This window comes from Lonchura striata, chromosome 14, assembly GCF_046129695.1.
Source record: "Lonchura striata isolate bLonStr1 chromosome 14, bLonStr1.mat, whole genome shotgun sequence".
Lineage (NCBI taxonomy): Eukaryota > Metazoa > Chordata > Aves > Passeriformes > Estrildidae > Lonchura > Lonchura striata.
In genome coordinates, this window is record NC_134616.1 from 19,528,381 (window position 1) to 19,548,945 (window position 20,565).

General features: G+C 41.6%; 1 protein-coding gene across 5 annotated transcripts in view; it reads left to right on the forward strand.

The window, feature by feature from the left end:
- The window catches only part of HTR2C (5-hydroxytryptamine receptor 2C), a 240,410-nt gene that overhangs the window by 132,407 nt on the left and 87,438 nt on the right, over window positions 1-20,565 (forward strand). For 4 of the 5 annotated variants that reach the window (XM_031504841.2, XM_031504840.2, XM_031504839.2 and 1 more), the window contains one exon: window positions 10,762-11,135. The gene's annotated coding sequence lies outside the window, so the exon portion shown is untranslated. Of the gene's footprint in view, window positions 1-10,091; window positions 10,157-10,761; window positions 11,136-20,565 lie in introns of all 5 variants that reach the window. The other variant, XM_031504838.2, reaches the window with a different exon arrangement.

Sequence of the window (20,565 nt, forward strand, 5' to 3'; positions counted from 1 at the left end):
TTTGTTTTCTCCACAGTACTGCTTATCTGTGAGACATTGTGCAGCTGTCTGAAATGATGCAAACCTTTAAATAAATGTTGTATTTTTGGTTGAATGCAGGCATGGGGACTGGTGTGATAACTTTCTAAAGTGCTAGGTTGTGGCTGTTCAGACCCTGCCTTTGAGGGGCCTTTTCTACAGAGTGGACACTGTCTGCATGTAAAATTATTCATTAGAAAGTGATTGGGAAATGTAAATGAGTCCTGTGATTTTTGTTTTAAATTGCATTTATCCCTTACTTGCATTAATGCAATTAATGCAAAAGTGTTTGGGTGATCTTAAAACATAGAAAGCAAATCATATAGAAGTTAATGACTCATGTCAGGGAAAGAGGTGCTCTTTGTGCTGTCCCTGCAAATCTTGGCTATAATCAGTTTAGGAGGGTTTTTAATTCCCAAATTGGTGACCAAAACTTTGTTGGCAGTTGCCGCTGTTTGATTCTTATTCCTGTGGCACAGGTCATTAGGGAGTTCAGAATTTTGGCTGCCCCACAAGTCATATATTTCCATGAGTTTTAAATGCTATTCAGTGGTACTGACCTTGCAGGAACAGTGTGTTCCAGAGGAAACTCAAATATTAAGTCTCCATAATTTTCACTGTAAATCACTTTGTAACCCTGCATTGAAAGGAAAAAAACACTTAAGATACTCATTTCCCAACTGCAGTTATAAAAATAATGTTCTAATCTAAAAAAAAAATGTAAAATACTAATAAAAGGTAAAATCCTCAGTGTCGTCATTTGACACTGAAAAATAATTTTTCCGGAAGGAAGAGGTCAATTTGGATGTTGACCAATTGAGGCTGGACACGCCTCTGAGAACACAGAGGGGTTAAAAGCAGAATTCCCAGGAGAACTCGTTCTCTTTGGTTTCGGTCAGCGGGCACTGCAGCCTCTCCCCTGCCTGGCCGTGGGTGGGTGGGGAGGGGAAGGCCCATGGCCTGACTGAGGTGGGCCCAAGGGTGGAGGGACTGGAACCCCCTGCAGATGGAAGGGTGGAGAAATCTGGGATGTCTCCATCCTCCCCCAGAGTCTCTCTCTCTTGAGATCAGCAGTTCACTGCAGTGAAGGAGAAGGGTGAGGGGGGGCTGCAAGGTGCCTGGCTGCCTGTGGGAGTCGGAGAATCTGGGCAAAGAGCCAGCCAGGGAGTCGGGACTTTTAACCCTTCCTTAGAAATGAAAGCTTTGTAAAATATTTCTCCTCGGTTTGAGAGAGGAAGAGACAGCTTGGACCCTGGGATGTTAGAAGGAGAAATTCTAGATGGGAGGGGGACAAGGAGTGGCTTTTTGGCTGGTCTTTTTTCCTTGTTGGCCACAAACGGAACCAATTTTTCTCCTCCAAAAGAGACTGTATTTTAGGAGGATGCCAGTGAGCCAAGAGACCTGCATCAGCTGGGAAAAAACAGAAGTGGAGCGAACAGAGAAAAGTTAGGGGGTTTGTGGTGGTGCCCCGTCCGCAAAGAAGGAGAAGAGAAGAAGATCTCTGTTCGTAGACCCTTGGCCCCAGGGGAAAATGGGGGGGACTGTGGTCCCAAAAAATGAAAACCTGAACTGTTGGTTTTTTCCCCCTCTTGGCAGGGCATCCTTGAAAGGAAAAATCCTAAGAGCAGTCTGTCCATCCATGCATTAGTGGTGAGAGCACTGTGCATGGAAAGGAGAAGGGTCACCATGGCAAACTTTTTCTCCGGGCAGTGCCATGTGTGACATAGAAGCACAGGATGTGGCATCTGTGTTTCTTGGGGGGTCTGTGGCACAGGAGAGACTGTTCCCTCGAAGGCCTGTGTATTGATTGTCTGTAGAGTGGAAACCTGATTGGGGTCCAGATTGTGTCTCACTGTGGTTTGTTGGAGTTGGGTGGTGGGAGGAGGAATGCTTTGTAAGGTTTTCATTTTGATCTTTGTGTGTTTTTTTTTTTTTCCCTTTTTTTCTTTTCTAGTAGTAGCTTAATAAAGTTTTTTTTCTGTTATTAAGCTTGGGCCTGCTTTGCTCTGTTCTCGATTTCATTTCACAGCATTCAATTGAGAGATTGCATTTTCATGGAGGCACTGGCATTGTGCCAGTGTCAAACCATGACACTCAGAGAACCCATTGATGTCTAAAATCAAACCAGCCCAGTGACTCAGATATTATTAATTGTTATTGCTCAGTGTTCTTAAAGAACCTTCCCTGAGTCTTTTTTGAAAGACAAAGAGCAAATTTAAATAAACTGCACTTTTCCCATCCTAGGTAGGCTAGATTTTAAAGATGACAGTGCTAAGTCTAGCCTCACAGCCATTGAACATTAAATAGGCATTTTGTGAAGGCAGTGGCTGTCACAGAGGTTCTGATGAGACATTAATTTTGAAGAATTAAGAATGTTAGGAAAGCTAAGATGATAGTTAAATTAGATGTTGCTGAGTTAGGGGAAGTAGATAAATAGGCTTTCTTCATAGTTAACAGTAGTCAGATCTTAGATAAGATATCCAGGATCTATTAACTCATTGCTTGTCAACTTTATGTTTGGGTAGCTGTGCTTATCATGAGAAACAGAATGTGATAAACAGATTTCACTGACACAAAACAGTTGCAGACTTCCCATATTTGAGGAATCCATTGAACACAGGAAAACTACAAAGATTCATTTGTCATGTATGCATTGAAAAGATAGAAAGGTCAGAAGAGAAAGACTTATTTTACTTCTTCATTTTGGAGACCCCTCCCCAAAATGGACTCCTGACTCATTTCAGGGAACAGAACTACACATGCTTGATGGCCATTTTGCCAATTAGCATATGAAGCAGGCAGAGGAAGTGACAGAGATATGAATATGCATTCATACTTTGTATATTCAAGACTTCTGTAAATAAAAAAGCTTTGTAATACCTGTGATTTTTGCAGTGTGCGTTAGGGAATTATCCCAGGTACTGCCCGGCTGTCTCAATAAACATACACTTTCTAACTTTAAACTCCTAGAGAGTTTTTGTCCATCTCAATTGGGTATAGATATTAGATCGATAGTCATATTTTAGTAAATCACTGGTGTGCATTTCTTCACCTCCTTGTGAGCACCAAGCAGATTATTTTGGTGAGTTCCCCCTGAAGGGGCAGAAAAAAGCAGACCCCTTTTGGCAGGAATGTCTCATTAAATTTTAGGTGACAAAATTCACTTGCTATGATCCCTTGGGTAAGCACACTTGGTCATTCCTGAGCAGTTGTCTTAATTTCAACCCAAATGCTTCCTGCTGATAGAAATGCCAGTTCCTTCATTTGGCATATATCCAGAATCAGCATCTCACATGATGTCTGCAGCTTGGCCACTGTATCATTCTGTGGAGACAGCAAGCTGACACAGAACTCATTCTTCCCAGTGGTGCTTTCTGGAGGATCAACTTTCTTTTTGCTGCCTGTGCTGCTGGCACCCAGGATGAAAGGTTGTAGATACCCCAGGGCTGCAGCATGGGCTTTCAGTGACTTGGATGAGAACTGCACAGATGCATCAGAGCAGCGCAGGCAGTGACTTCTGGGAAGATCATGAAAAATTAAAGTCTGGCTAATGGACCTCAGTTCCTCTCCCTTCCCTTTTGGCAGCTGTTCATGGTAACACAAAGTGAGTACAAAGTCTGGCACCAAGACAAAACACAGTGATTTGTGCTGTAAATGTTCCTAAAGGCAAAAGGGATATTTGAGGGCTTCCCTGAATTGATTCCTGTTTGAACTAAAGCCAGAACTTAAGCCAGACTTTGCAGGACACTTCAGCTGCCTGCCCCATGGCCGTGGCAATGGGGAACTGAAGTCTCAGACCAGATTTGTGTCAGGGTCTTGGCTGGCCTGGGCACAGGCGACACTGCCAGAGAGGGCGTGGGGTGTTTGGGCAGCTCAGCCCTGAGCAGGGGCTGTGCTGTCCTGGGGGGAAAGGCAACCTGCTGTGGGGATGGATCCTGCTGAGCATCTGGACTCTCTTGGGACCAACATGGCTTATGTTTGTGATGCTGAGTAAAAGTGACATGACAAATTTTCCATCACAAACAGCACACAGAGAGTTTTCCCACTTTGGCAAGAGGGTCAGTGGATTCCAGTGCAAAACAGAGACGGAAGGGGTGGGTGTTTGAGCCGTGTGATGAGCTGAGATGATGTACCTGACATCTTGCTCTGCCCAGGCACTGTCTCCTATTTTGGATAAGACCCCTTTGCTCCTGTGAACTGGTTATGTGGGGGTGCTGGACTACAATTTCAGTCCCATCTGCTTTGCTTCTGATGAGAATTAAGTTTTGAAGCTGATGTTTCTTGTTGATAGCATCCTTCAAATCAGTTCCATCTCCAGGGAATGTGAAGTCCTGGGGGAGGGGAGAAGTTAGTGGTTTTGTTTGGGTTGGTTTCGTCTTTTCAACTTAAACCTTGTATAAAAATATTTGGAAAATGCTCCTTCAGAATTAAAATGACATTGCACAATTTCTTTATTAAGATTTAAACCCATCATATCTCAAGTTCACATAAACCATTAAATATTTAAACCTAAGATGTTTCCTATTATCATGTAAAGAAAGTTACAACCCAGGGAATTCTCTGGCTAAACACGTGAATTATGTGCTTAATTGCAAAGCATTGTAGTTCATAAAAACAGCATATATCATCAATCTTTTCTTAGGTAAAGATGAGGTGAGGTATTTTCTAATCTTTTGATCATAATATGATTAGCCACAACTGCCTCAAATCACTAATCATGTAGATAATTTTCTTCATGTGCTGACTCTTTTTTAAATGCAAACTCAATGGTTTATTTTGTAGCCACTGCACCTATTAAAAAACTTGTTTTCTACATTGTGAATTGAATTCCAACTTTGATTCAAAAGCAGTTTGACATAAGTTGGAGGTAAAAGGAATTATATAAACAACAAGAAATGTAAAAAATAGGAAGAAATATAGTTGCTAACATGGTGTGCTATTAACATAGAAATACTTGAAGTTATTGTAATGCCACAGCCAGTGGTAACTTTTACCAGGCAATCAGAATTAGTTTGGTTTTTTTTTTTTTTTTTCCTTTGGGGAAAGATTAACAGGTAACAGGAATTGTACAATAGGATTAACAACAGTTACTTATATGGAAATATTTTGGCTGTAGTCAGTGGCTCTTAGGTCAAACTCCTATTCAGATTGTCCCTCTTGTTTGCATTGTGTTCCCTCTAATGTTTTCTGTCTTTGAGTACATAGGTTGGGTTCCACATGCATTGTTTTGGAGGTGAAGCAGGGACTGACACTGCTGTCACCCTTCCTGGCTCCAGAGCAGCAGGACCCCTTCCCTGTGCCCAACCCAGTCCCAGGGCTGGCCTGGTGTGGTGGTTCTGAGCTGAGTGTCTGCTCTAGGAGGGAGGAGACACTCGCAGCAGTGCACCAATGCAAACACTTTGTCACTGGTGCTTTGGCTCCATTTTCAAGTCACAGTTTTTGCTCTGTTACAGACAACGATCTGGGCTTAGGATACTTGGGCCCCTTCTCTGTTTACTTGGGGTACAAGAGTGTCAAGGCAGAAAGCACCTCCTGGTTTGGAAAACGTGGGCAGTGCAGCTGAAGGTCAGTGATGAAGAAGGAACATCATCCGCTCTGAGACATTGCAGGAGAGGCTGTCTCCTGTTATTTAAAATCCACTCCCTTTCTTATGCAAAGCATATAGTGACAGTCACAGGAGGTGTCATTAACCTTTCTCTCATTTGGAGATGAAATGTTTGACTGCACTAAAATTATTATGAATTATATACTGGGTATAAAACAGGAATGCTAATTGGAAATTAAGCCAGAAGAGAGGTGTCTGAGGGACAGAGCAGAAAGTGATACTGGCATATGTCTCATTCTCTGTGCAAAGGACTGCAGGACAAAGGAGAATGACAGAGGGCAAAGCTGAAGCCATGAAGAATTGCTGTGGGTTTAATGTGTTTGCTTTCAGCAACCCTACCTTGCTGGCAGAGACCCTGCTCCTATGCACCCAGTGCCAAACTTCCATGAAATGAAAATTCTGTTGTAGTGGAAAATATTATTGCTGGCTTTTTCTGGCTGTACCTTGCTCTGTTTAATTTTCTTCCCTAAGAATGTTATAAAATACTTAAATATCCTACATTGTCTATGCTGACTCTTTAGCAGGGAAAGAGCAATGTGCTCATGCCTTGGGACTTTGGATGTCACCAGATGAATTGGTAGAAACAAATTCAAGTTAGATGGATGGCAGTTTTGAAAATCCTCTCTTGGACTGTGCTACCCTGAGTTGTTTGGTGTCCACTGGAGAAAATGCAGTTTCATGTCAAAACTGTGTCATTCTCATCAAAAGATCAAAAAGAGAGTTAATCTTCTGTCCTCTTGTGACTGTGTCTGTGTGTGTAGTACTCTTCTGTGGGGTGCTGAGTTGTGATTTTGTCCTAGGCTGTTTATTTCTAGATCAGAAAGTGGCTGTTGGTTCTGAATTAGAGATTTTTTAAAATCAGGCCTCCAGACATATAGAGCTATCTTCTTATTATCTTTTTACGTGACACAAAGCCGCTCAAAGGAAAACTGAAAGCTATACTCTGCAAAATAACAATTTTCTTTTGCTGCTTTAGTTAGTAATATTCAGAATTACTGAAACTGGGTTTAAATATTTATTTTATTTTTTATTTTTTGTTTGTTTGTTTGTTTGATCTTTTTGGGGTTTTTTTTGTTAGTTTGTTTGTTTTTTATGTGTTTTTTTGTGGTTTTTGGGGTTTTTTGGGGGGTTTTTTTTGGGGTTCTATTTGTTGGTTCCCAGTTCTGGGGTAAAGGGCAGACACAGCCTGTCCCCCCACATCTGACTCTCTCCCTTAATCCATAGAAAAATTCATCCAGTACAATGTCCATGTTGTGATAAAAATGAAACCACAGTCTATGCAGGAATATTTTCAGAGATTGAAACAAATAGAAGAAATATTTTTATTTGTTGTGGACTACAAGAGAAAAAACTTGTGCAGATTCCCTGTGCTGGGGACGTGCTCTGGGGTGGGTGGGATACCCTTTGCTCTTGGATGTATTTAGTATGAGGGGAGCCCATGGATGGGATTCAGATTTTGCAACCCTTGTGCAAGGAATAAATTTTTTTCTTAAATAGGATTATAACATTTATGTTTGAAAATAATTGTGGGAAGCCAGCACAGGTGACTTTTCTTCCTAAAGCCATATAAATCTCTGTGACACTCTTTTGTCACGTCTAGTGGGCTCAGGGAGGGAATTCTGAAGGAACTGAACTCAAAATATAAATAAAAATGGGGGAGGGGGCGGGAAATGAAGTAAAACACTCTTCTATGCCTCTGTCACAGAAGTTCAAAATTTAGTTAAGTTTTCAATTTTTTGGTTTTTTTTTTTTTTAATTTGAAAGATGAATCTGAGCAGTTATGTAGCAACATTGACTACAGTGCTAAATTCAGCCTGCAATATACTGAAAAATATATTAATCATGGTACAGAGTTGTTGGGAAGGATGGATAAATATAATTATTCATAATAATACAGCCAAGATGAAAACAATCCTCCCTGCTGGCTGGACAATACCGTTACCTACAGATAAGTCCAAAAGTCAAATGGACTGTTCCATCTCACCCCCCAAAAGATGTATGGTTGGTTCACCCCACACCTGTAACCCTCCCCTAAAACATCAAGTGCCTGTAACCCCATTGGCCCGAGCCTTGTTCCAGCCCAACTTGAAGCCCCCTGATGAGGGGTCTCCGAGGGGCCAGACACCCTCTTGGAACTTCCCCTTCTCTTGGACCTTCTCCCCTCTTAGGACCTCCACCCTCTCCTAGAGCATCCTCTTGTCTCTCCCCTCCCCTATCCCCTCAAATCTTGCCATGTGCTGCATCTGGCAGCTCGAGGCAGGACCTTTCTGCATCCCCAATAAACCTTATTCCCCAAGAGCAACCTTCAGAGATCTCTCATCTCTATTCACCTAAACCGTCCTGGAGCACAGCACTCCCTACACAGAGTCTTAAATGCTCTAACATTATTCTCCTATTGCACTGGCTTTAAGCACACTTTTCAAGGGAACAGCAACTTAATTAAAATCAGTAAGCAAATGCAGATTATATTTAATTTAAACATTTGTTGACTTTGTTTAAGTGTTCAAAATACATTAGACTTTGAACAGCGAAACTGCTAATATCTGAATGATAATTTTACTTCTGAGCCAAATAAAGAAGCTAGTCAGGAATACAGCTAAGAATTTGCAGTCTCCTGAGTCTTCTGAGTTTGAACCTTCTGGAAGCCTGTTTGGCAGTGTCTCACATTTTTCAGTGTGTCAAAAAGTGCTCCTGAGATTGATAGGCTCTTTGTCCATTTCATATGGATGTTTCAACTAGCCTTACAGTCTTCCCTTGGTTTGTTCTCTGTATTGTGAAGTCTGTGAGAGCTGCAAGATCTTTTCTGCTCTCTCTTTATACTGCTATGAAGCATTATGTGAATTGTTTTAGATTTTGTTTCCTGTCTAATTGTACATGTCTATTTAGGTTGGAATAAAGCATGTGTTTATTTTTTTCTTGGCCTCATTACATTTCATTCCTTCCTTCACACATTGCCTGTCCTCTTAGTCCATAAATCTGCTCTATCCTAATCACTGTAAATTCTCTCTTTCACCTAGTTGTGTGTCACCAGTAACACTAGTCACTTTGGAAATTGCTTTCCTGAGAGGTTATTTTAGAAAAGATAAAGGAGGAGGTACTGTGCAGTGTGTAAAGCTGGGGGTTTGTCGCTCCTTCAAGGCTCAGAGCAGCTGCTGCAGTCTGTCCTCTGCTCATAGGTTCATATCAGCTGCTGTCAGATGCTGGGAGAGTCACCAACATGAGTGCCTTGGGCCTCAGACTGTAGCATAGCAAAGTCTTCCTTGGGGTTTGTCATCTATATGCAGTATAAATTGCACCATCTTGGGTGGCCTGGTAAAGAAGAGTTACCAGTTCAGAGTCACTTTTGTTGCAAAAAGGATTTTTCAAAGACAGAAATTTTGTGGTACTTGAAAACAGACAGTGATGCAGAGCCAAGAACCTGCAATGGATGGTCCATTACAGGATCCCCTTATACACAGACACATTGTGCAAATCTTCTGTGCACAATCTCTTGCTTGGCTTCCTCTCCCTTTGGAGAGCACTGATGGTCTGATATTTGGTATATTGATATGCTGGTAGGTCTGTGGGTAGGCTGAGATCAGTTGCATCAGTAATTTCCCACTTTCCATGCTTACAGATGTGAGTGCTTCCCCTAAGCTCTTGCTTCTCTGCTCACCCTGCTTTGGGGCTGGTTTAGTGGGGCAGACACTGCTGCAGCCAACACACATCTGCTCAGGGCCTTCTTTGTGCTGCTGCTGATTTTCCTGCTCCTTCCCCCTCTTGTTTACCACTTCTGTGCTCTACTAGATATCACAGCAGACTCCTGGGAAGAGATTTTGACTTTCTTGGATTCCTGGACAGCCTCTCCATGAAGGCTTCCCTGGAACTGCTTCAGGCTCTGGGGTCTGTGCGAGGGTGTAGGGTGCACTGGGGAGTTTTGCCTTTTTTTTTTTTTTTTTTTTTCCTTGGGCTGTGCAGTCAGGATGTTTTGGAGCAAGAGCCGTTCAGCTCCACAGAGTGTCAGGCTTTTCCCTGGCCTGGGCTTCTGTGCTGGATGACTCCTCTTGCCTGTGATGCTGTGTTCCATGATATATGTAGTGGTTCATGGCCACAATTCACTCTTGCAGAAGGATGCCATCCACTGTCTTGGATAAATGAGTTTAAGATTCATAAATAAGAAGAACCTGACAAAATTTAAATACTAGTATTTATTTTTCCTGAATCCCTCCACCTTGTTTTTTAATTTCCTTCTGATATTTCATGAATCAGGGAGAATAAGTAGGGATGGGAACATGCCAATTTTTAATTGGATTACTGAAGGGTAGTTTCCAAAGCCATGTGACACTACTACAGCAAAATTCAATTAGGATGCTTCATAGAGATTTTAATTGATTCATGTATCTATTCGATTTTGTGAGGTTTGGTAGCTTTTAAATTATCTTTTGAATGTTTCTGGTTTTTAAATGACTCATATTACTTGTCTTTCTAGCCCAGGGGTGCTGCAACATCATGTGGCATGCTCTACTGGCTTTTTTCCACTGGTGACTGCTGAAGGTATAAATTCTCCCCATTGCACAGAAATATGCCAGTGTATTCCCTTCTGCTAATTTTTCAAATGTGTTGCTTTAATTACCAAAGCTAATGCTTAGGGATCTGATTGCTGAAAAGCTCTGGTGACAGATTAAACCTTCCCATATGGAGCTGGCTTGTTGTGTTTGCAGAGGAGCTGTTCAAACCAGTGAAAATTTGCATCAGTGGAACCCAGAGAAGAAATTCAGTGATAAACCAGATTAAATAAACAAGTGAAGTAGAGGGGGGGGAGAGTGGTGTGAGCTCTTGCTGGTATTTGCATGATGAAAGCTGCTTACACTTGAATATGTTAATTATGGGCAATTTTTCCTTGACGTTGTGAGGTTTGAATTATTCAGAACTATGTTTAATGATAAAATGCTAAAACCAGAACAAATTCTGAGTAAGCCACAGCTGACCAACCTGTCCAATTAATGGAATTTTTTGTAATAGACTAATCTAATTGTTTCAAACATACTCTAGAAAAGCAAACATGTTTCAAACATACTCTAGAAAAGCAAAAGGCATTAAAATTTCAAGGATAAACATTGTTTTTCATTCATCTCTATCTCTCCATCTCTCTTCCCCAGAGGTTTCCCTGGCGTGTTCAGCCCAGTGTCATCCCCAGGCTCAGAGTGCTTTGAGAAGAGCCCACTGAATTCCTGCTAGGAGGGCCACAGGCAGAGCAAACCTGCCCAGCTCATCACCAAACCTCCTTTGGAGCAGCTGCCAGAGGGGCCGAATTCCCTGTTTCCTGCTGTGCTGCCCAGATCCTGTTCCATGTGGGCCAAGGCTGGAGTACACCCGCGTCCCCGTGGTTTTGCGTGAGATCCTCACCCTGTGCATCCACGGCCTCTCCCTTCTCCTGTCCCAGCTAGCAGCGCGCCATCACCACCCACCAGATGTGCAAGTGGCTGCAAAGAGCTCCCCTCCCTGAGCACAGGTGCTCTCTTTCAAGAAAAAAGTAAGTGTTGCTCAGCAAGAGCTGTGCAAATGTATAACTGTGTGTTCAAACGAAGAAACTGCTGCTCCTTGAGGGCAGGCAAGGGGAACAGGGCACGCTGGAATTCTGGCAGTGGCTAGGTTGGGAAAGTGCCAGTTCCAGCACACTGCTCCTGATTTGCCTGGCAAGGCAGCTCTCCCAGATGAAGTGAGATGTTGTAAGCCAAAGTTCTCTTCAGAAAGCTTTATTTGGTTTAAAATGCTTTGTTATCAAATACTGCTTCTGACTTCTTCCAACTTTTGACTAGGCTCAGTTCACCTCTGATTTATTTTAAATTCAGTGGTACTTTACACAGTGTTCTCATCAGCCAAGCCACTGCTGGATTTCTAGACAGAGTAGTTTAGTGTTCGTCTGTCTCATTTCTTTACTGTCCAAGATGAATCTCAGGAGACTGAAGCTCTGAACCAAGTGGCTTCAGGCTATTCATCTGGAAGACAAAGCCACTTAGACCTTTGTAAAGAAAGTAATTTAGTAATCAATGCAAGAGGCCAGTCTCTAAGCTAACCCATTTGGAAAAATTGCCAGTGCAGTAACTACAGATATATTATGACAATAATACTGATTATGTCCTTCCATTATTGCCATAATTTTTTCTTCTCTACAGCTTCAGGACAGAGTTGGTTTTGCACCAACTTCTATGATCCTGTGCATTAGAAATGCTTTGTAATTTGAGATTGATGCTGCAGAGCTGGACACTGAGCTGCTGACCAATACAGGTGAAGCCACTGGCAAGTGAGGATGACACTGCTGCCTCCCCAGCCCTGTCCATCTTCCCTCAGGAGCAGGGAAGGACCCTGATTTCTGCTCTCTTGTACAAAGGGGAAGAAGGGGCCAGTTAAGGGTGTATTTGCCTGCACCCCCTGCCTGCCAGCACACACAACCCACAGCACACCCCAGGCTTCAGATATCTCTGGGATGGAATGGCACTGGTCTCCTATCCTGCCCTACAGGTGTGCCAATTCAGGGCATTCTCACCCAAACACAGAAGGCTAGCACTCTCTTGTACACTTCTGCTAATTAGATATGTGTGGTGACTCTTAGAACTTCTATCTAATCTCAGACTTCAGGCCCTTATCTTGGAGGTTTTCCTTATTCTCTTTGCAAATGAGCAGATACTTCTGGTCCTGAACACATTTAGCAGTGTTGTTTCTGTACCTTCCAGCCAGGAAGGATGTCCTAGAGTGGTGGATTTCAGCCAAATACAAAAGATACTGCTTTCCATTTTGAAAAATCTTTCTGGCAAACAAAGTTGGGCTGAAACAGAGCATAAAATAAAGTGAAGGGGAGACTGGACTGTAGATATACTGTTAATCCAAGATTTTGGTTTTTAGTTTTGTTTTTGATTGCCCGTGGTTTATAATATTTTGAGAGCATGAGGATTAGGGTAAAGGATCTGGTTTCTCTACCTTTGCTAGTGAGATACTCAGTGCTCCCTATCAAGAGTTACATGTCATTTAGGGAAAATTCCTGAAGAGGTTTGCTATCCTGGCTTTTTTGCTTTTGGCTGCTACACGGAAAAGATGTGGAGCAAAACTTCCACTAAGTGGGAGCAGGAGGACAGGTAACATGTATCCATTTCAAACGCAGGGAATCTCCAGGCACCACTTTCCCCAGCTGTTCACAGCAAGGCAGTCCAGACTCAGCACACAGATCAAATCTACTGCTTTGCCGTCTTGGTTTCATGTGGTAAAAGTTACTGCCAAGTTCAATTAAATATATGGAAAAAATAAAAGGAGGAGCAGAAGTGATGTGCCTTGAGGCACAGAAGCCTTAATGGTGCCTCTCACAGGCTTGGTTACATTGCTGGCAACTATTTTCATCATTGTTTTTGAGCAATGTTAGTAAGGACAGAGCAGAAAGAAAATAATTCTAAATTGATGTGCCCTAAAGGCTCATCTAGAAGATTTTCACTAGCTTCATAAAAGCTCTGTACACTTAATCTAAAAGAATATAGCAAAATTATTTATCTCCTTTGCATGGTCTTGTCTTTCATCCTCTTGACTTCTGTTGTACTATCCTTGTCCCTTAAAATTCAAATAAGTGTTTTGAAGTTTACATACTATAAAATCAGTAGTTATGGATCTTGAAGGATGTTTTGAGCAGCACTTTAGTGGAAAGACAAGGTCTGCACACAAGGTCAAGAGTTTAGGGATGTCTTACTGGTGATTGGAGACTTCTGCAGTCTCAGACTGCTGCAGCACATCCTCCTCTGATGGATGGGAATGATTTGTTGGGCTTTGACCAAAAATTAATGATAAAATAGCTTTCTGATGGGGAGACAGAAAAGATTTAACATCGCCAACCAATTATTGCTTGTGGACTTTAACAGTGAAGAGTTGTACTTTTGGAGAGGGTAACTATTTCCACAAAAAATCCATGGTTGCTGTCCAGCACTAAAAAAAAACGTGAAGAAACAATGTTTCTGGTGACAGCTGCTGAAGAATTGCTTTGTGCTTTTCTCAGGAAAGAAAACACCCGTGTGTTCCACATGATCTTGTAGAGGATTCATTGTCTGCCCTGCTGAGCACCTGGTGGGTAGAGATGGGGATGTTCTGCTGTCAGTGTTCAGAGACCTGGAGGAGGAGAAACCAGCTCCAACTGGATTTTATACAGAGCTATTTGTTTCCAAAAGTGCCAGCAGATTTAAATGACTACTGCAGTTGTCAACAAGTTCCCCTGCATATTCTGTAATGATTAAGGTCCTTAGAGGTTTTGGACTGCTTATGTTTCTCGGTGTAGCTGCAGATTGTGAACATAAGGGTTGCATCAAGTGATTTAATAATGAATTGAAAGGCAGAGATTCCTTTCCTTCTGTGCACTTTCGGGTAGGAACATTCCTGCTGATTCCACATTTGAATCACAGAATTGTCCAAGCTGGAAGGGACCCACAAGGACCATTGAGTCCAGCCCTTCAAGTGAATGGGCACACAGGGATCAAACCCTGCCCTTGGTATTATTAGCACCAGGCTCTGACCAAGTGAGATGTGCATCTGTCCTCTTGCTGCTGAAAAGGACAACATGGTCAGGTAGCTAGATGTTAACTCAAAATTTGTCAGTTTTTGCACTTGACACACAGTTGCTCTCAGAAACAGAGCTTCTACCAGCACCAGAGTGTTTTGTTTGATGACTTAATCAACATGTTATTCTATTAGGAACCATTTGTGGATTCAAATACAGATTTAGGATGATGTTTTTTGTAACTTAAAATAAAAAGGTAATTTCTTCAAATCTCAAACTCCAAATTCTATGGTGAGACAACCCATGTCCTGTTCCTGATTTGCTCTGAAGCCAAGTCTCAGCAGGTTGTGTACCTTGTCTGAGCAGTGCAGGGCAGTGGCTTTGCTATTATTGGACGAAGTCATTCAGAGCATCAGGAAGATAGATTGATAGTAGGCCCAGTGTTTACAGAGCTTTATTTCTGAATAAGAGACAAAAGTTTGAGTCCTTCTGCTCCATTACAAAGACTGTTGCTTTTTACGCTGAGCAGAGATGTGCTTGTTTTTTTGTTCCCCCTCTGGAATGAATTGAAACTCTTTAATGGTGATTGAAGTAAAAGCTTCTTCTCCATATATTTTTATTATATGGCAAGAAGACTTATCTGATACATTCTAGAAGAATTTATCTTCTGCTGTTCTTGATTCTAGCTGGTATTAGACACTTCAACAGATCCAGTATATTCAGCTTTTTTGGGCAATATAAAAAGGTACATTTAGCATTATTGACCTTTCATTTGGAGTGGGTGTGGGTTAGGTTGCATCGTACATTTTCTTTAGAAAAGGATTGCAATGTTTTCTTTTTGCAAAAATTCAGTGAAGGTCAGTTTTTCATGTGACATGGCCTTTTATTACTTGGACTTCCTTCTAACCTTGTTCTCAGTTATTTTATATGGCCACAATTTCATTGTGCTTACAGTGCATGGGACCAAACCCAGGACCATTATGCTTATTCTGAAGACCTTGAGAGCAAGCTTGCTTTGCAAGAGACTCAAGAGTGTTAACAGTTGGTTTCGAATCCCGCATGTACAGTTGAAGTATTAATTTAGCTGCTAGACTGCCCTAAAGCTTCAGCATTGATCAGGAGTTAATCAGTAATCCTGTCTTTCACAAATTTTTGTAAGTCTACAGAATTATAGAGCTTTCTCTTGCAAATAAATTTATTGATCTTGTTAACAAGGAAAACAAGAAGCTTAAAGCTGACAAAAATGTAGTGCTGTTGCTTGGATTTTGATTTTATTTTTCATTTCTAGTGTCTGATCATAGCATGCTTCCTCAGTTTGCAGGCAAGGAAATGAATGAATCTCATCCACACCACCAGATTTTCCCCAACCTCTGCTGGGGATACTGGGTATTCTCAGACAGTCATGTTCCTTATATTCTTTCTTTTCTCCCTAGTATCTTCCTGATTAGAAGTGTCCAATTGCCTCTTAATTGGCTTGTTTCTTTTAATTAACCATCTCTCCTTCTGAATGGCTGTCAATGCTGACCTGCTTTCTCTGCTGGAGATGCATATTGTTGTAGCTCATATGAGACAAGCTGTTAAAAAAAAATCTAAGTTATCTGGCTTGTAGGTATGCAGGATCTTAAATGCTGCAATTTGCTTCACGACTCACTTTAATGAGCAGGAGGGGGCACCTACCTCTTTTCTTAAGCTTAGCAACTTGAATCTATTCCATATGGACAGCAATGTAAGTATTTTTTTCTAATGTCTACTTTTGTGTGCTGATATTAACACTTCCTGGGTAGGTCAATTATTGTAATGCAGTTAACCTGGTGAGAAGAAATTATGATGTCTGACTCCAGTTCAGAAGGCTGAATGATTTCTTTATTATAACTATACTATAATACACTAATATACTATTTAAAGGAGACACTAAGACTACATACCTACTTTTTCTAACTAACTCACAACTTGTGGCCCTCTCGCCAGAGTCCAGACACAGCTGGATTTGACTGGCCATCAGGCTCAAACAATCCTCACCAGAATCCAATCAAGCAATCACCCCAGGTAAACAATTAAACACACTCCACATGGGGAAACAAGGAGCAGAAATAGAAATTGTTTTCTATTTCTTTCCTCTGTGCTCCTCTATGAAAAATCCTGAAAGAGAGAAGAATGTGGCTGCCACAGTCAATCACTAATTTTAAGTGCAATGTGTCATTATCACCTGTGATCATGTAGTAGAGTCACCTAAGGCTGTGTTTTAAGCTAAAGCCAGGGTATGCTCACTCTGCCTTGGGAGATGTTTCTTTCAGCTCACTGCTTAGCAGACTTTTCCAGAGGCTTTTTCTGATTTATTCTTAGCTTCTCCTGACACCCACAAATGACTGCAGGAAAATGGATTATCTGCATTGCATAAGAGCTGTCAGCAAGCAGGACATCCTTGTGCCCACCCCAGCAGCAGAGCAGCTGACCCTCACCTGGATCCATTCTGAGGGATGAGGCTGACTCAGTGCTCTGTAAACTTGTGGGGGATTCTTCCCTAAGAGCAGCAATGTATTAATGTAATCTAAAAAAGGAAAAGCTTCTGCTCCTGTCCCTTTGGCAGTATGCTATCCTCCTCAATTAAACCCAGAGAGCCCTGGTGTTCCAGCAGATCCATTGCTGCTCAAACCAGGTATGGAATAAAAGCTATTGGATCAAAGAAGGTATGTGACGACACAAAAGGATTTAGGTGCTAATGGAGATGACTGCTGCAATCTATTATTAAATAATAATAACTGGTACTTTGAGCAGCCTGGAGCCTGGGAGCATATTCTCCTTGTCTAACCTCTTGCTAGGTTTATGAGACTTTCTGACTGAGCATCTTCAGGATACACACCTTGCCATTCTACGTGGTTGCAAGAGACATCGGGAGATCCTACTTGATGCCAAAGCAGCTGATAGCTTCAAGAGAAATCACATTAGAAAGCAGTTTGGTATTATAATGGGAAGATAGTAAGGGCCCTATTTTCAGATCTTGTAAAATGTCCTTGGGTTGGTGTTGTGAAAGTATGAGGTGATATCTGAGTGATTTTTGCACAGTGATTTTGGCTTTGGATTGCCACTCAGCAGATAAGTGCTGATGGCCCCAAACCAGGTCAAGCATACTGTCACTGTGGCCTTGGCAGTCGGCTCAGGGACCATCAGAGACAAACGATTTGGCTGAAAATGTGCAGCTAAAATAACACCATCCATCCCCCAGAACAATTCTTTGCCTTGCTTTCAGGCCAGTGAGGTTTTCTTACCAAAGTCCTTGTTGCCATTGTTGAGTTGTAATAAGAATTAAGATAGGACTCCTGAACTAAGGACAGACAGCTTCCTACAACATTTGCCATGACAACACCTATACTGGAATAAAGAGTGCTGAGTACTTAAGTTTGTGTTTAATATCCTGCTCAGTGACCATTTTAAGAGAGCTGAAAATGCTGATGGACAGGGTAGTCTGTGAAAGGATATGTGCTTTTAATCAGCTTCCCAATAGTAAGATAATAAAAGCAACAATCCTTTCAGGATTCTGCTCCTGTGATCTCTACCTCTATTTTCCAAGGTCACAGAAGGAGTAAGTAGAAGGGAAGATAAGGGAAGATAAACTTCCAAGGAGTGGAATTATAGAGAAGTGAAAAACATCACACCCACCAGATTGTTCTGCTTCCAGCTCACAGTGAGGGAGTCAAACCATGTAGAGAACAGACTCAGTGGTTTCACAGGGCACAGCGAATTTCCAGTGTAACATGAACTTCACGTTGTGATCCTAAGCACTGCTTGATACTTTTAGACTGAGAATTTGAACTTTTTTCTTCTTAACAAACTGTTTGGCTTGAAGGAGGTGAGGAAATTATTTTTATAGTTGATGGCTCTGGTTTGGTTTGGCTTTAATGAGATTTTTAGTTCCTTTAAAATGTCTACAGAAAACACTCCACTTACCCCAAAAAACTATCATCTTCTGCAGGTAAAAAGAAAACCTATCAACCATTCTTGGTGAATTTTTAAAAACATAATAGGTTGGATACAGTAGCAAAAAATATCCAAAGTTGTCTCTGTTCTCATCTGTGGTAAAGTCTACCCCTCAGTAGCAGCCATCCATTTTGCTTTGACTTCTTTAGGCTCTGTATACAAGAACCCAATCAGGCTCCTTCCAGTGGTGCCCAGTGACAGGACAAGGGCAGCAGGCACAAACTGAAACACAGGGGGATCCATCAGAATAGAAGGGAAAAGTTCTGTACTGTGAGAGTGACAAAGCACTGGACCAGGCTGCCTAGAGAGATGGTGGAGTCTCCTTCTGAGAGATCCAAACCTGCCAGGATGCACTACTGTGCAGCTTCCTCTGTGTGAACCAGCCTGAGCAGGGGGGTTGGACTAGATAATCTCCAGAGGTCCCTTCCAACACCAGCCAGTCTGTCATTTTGTGACCAAGCAGCAAATTTTATTCTCCTGCATAGAAAATGCACTGCATTTTTGTTTAGGCCTTGATTTTTCTTTCTTTAATGTTGGTATAAGTAGAACAAGCAAATCCTGGAACACTAAATAATTATTTACTGTAGGTGTTTTGGTTAGTGAAAAGACGTAACAAAGTCCCAGTTTGTAGTACAAAATTTATGTTGATTGCTAAAGCACAGGAATGCCTTTACAGCACAACTTTTGTCCATACCCAAGTTCTGTTCCTTGCCCAGTTCATGTGGAGTTCTGCAGGCAGTTCTGCCTCGATTGGTGAAAGGACTCCCTGTGAGAGACAGACTGTGCAGGAGGGCAGCATTGATCCACACGTGCTGTGTGAGTGCAGAGGTGATGCAGGCATGAAGAACAGTGGCAATAAATTATAGGCAGCAGGATTGAACAGTACTTTCACATGCCAGAAGAAACCTTGGCATCTAATTGGAACTTGTCACACCAAATAAACTACAAAATTTAATCCCTTATGATTCCAACCTTTTTGTTTGATTTGCTGGCCATGTACTTTTTTCTCTCTAGAGCATTATTATCTGTGTTGAAACCTGGTTTTATTGCATACTGTGGCACAGTAATGATTTTTTTTTTTTTGGTGTGCCATGCTGCGAACATCCAAGCCAAGTTGTTGGTAGTCTTAATGTGTTTTGGAGCAAATGCATTTCCTGAGGTACAATGTGTTCCACCTTATCCTTCAGTTAATATATCAATTCTTCTGCCTCAGGCAGAGATACTTAGGCTCATGTCTCTTGGTTGTTGCTTTTAGTTTGAATTAAGTTATGGATGTTGAAGAAACTGTTTCAGACATTACAATTGTTTTAAATTCACAACAGAAATGGTCCATGAGCCATCAGACTGTTTTCAGACATTCACACTGAATGGTGAAATTCAGGCATCTAGCTTAGACAGTGCCAGGCAGCTGTAGAGTATTGCACAGGACAGAGGTGATATTCAAGTTACATTGTAGTTGAGTAAGATGGGTTGAGCTGCTCTGCTAAGTTAACTGCTGAGGATTTAGCTGCTCTTAAAAGGAAGGGTCCTCTTCAGATTTCCCCACCCTGCCTTCACTCATGGCCCTATAATCCCAGCATTTCTCTTGCATTAATTTTTGAGTTCACTGAATCCATCAGTGACTATTTCAACTCATGAATTAGCTGGGATAATTCCCAGCTGAGAAGAACAGTAAAATAAAGAAAAAAACCCTGGGCTAGTGAGCTGATACACTCATTCCAAAGTGCTGAATTTCAGGCATGAAGAATTGCCAGTCCAAAACATGCCCAAAATCATGTTTTTCCTCAGGTGTCTCATGGACCAGCACTGAAGCATGAAATTTCTGTGAAATGGTCATGACTGTCTTAATTTTACCATCTCCCTCTGTCTTTCTGTTACTGTTTCTAGTCTGACAAGCAGAGTGGTTATCAAAGAGTTCCAGTTTGATGGAAGGGTATGCTTTGCTCTTGTGGCTGAGCTAAAAGAGTGAAAACCTCGAGTGTACTCAATCCAGGCTTTCTGGATTGAGAATCCAGGACTGAACCCAGATGGGGCTATTGTGTCTGCTCTATTGCTTCTCCCGGATTTTATTTCCAAGATATCAGGTCTTGATTTATCTGCTTGTAAACAGAACATAGGTATGTTTACATGTTGTACAGATACTGTGTATCTGAAAAGCTGTTTGAGAGCCTGAAATAATAGAGAAGCTGTGTAAGAACTTGTAATGAAGGAATCCTACTAAATCAGCTGTTAGGCTTTCTGTAAAAGTTTTTCTGTGAATATACCCATATAATGGCATTATAAAGATACTTTGAGATATAATCAGGTGGATTAGTTCACCTAAAGAAAGAACATATCTAAATGCAGTCCCATTTCTCTCTATATCTAACACAAGCTGATTTCTAAGATGCAAAGCCAAAAGAAACCCAGGTTGTGGTGTTCTCCACTTTGCTCTTTCTTTTCCATCCAATTTGACAGC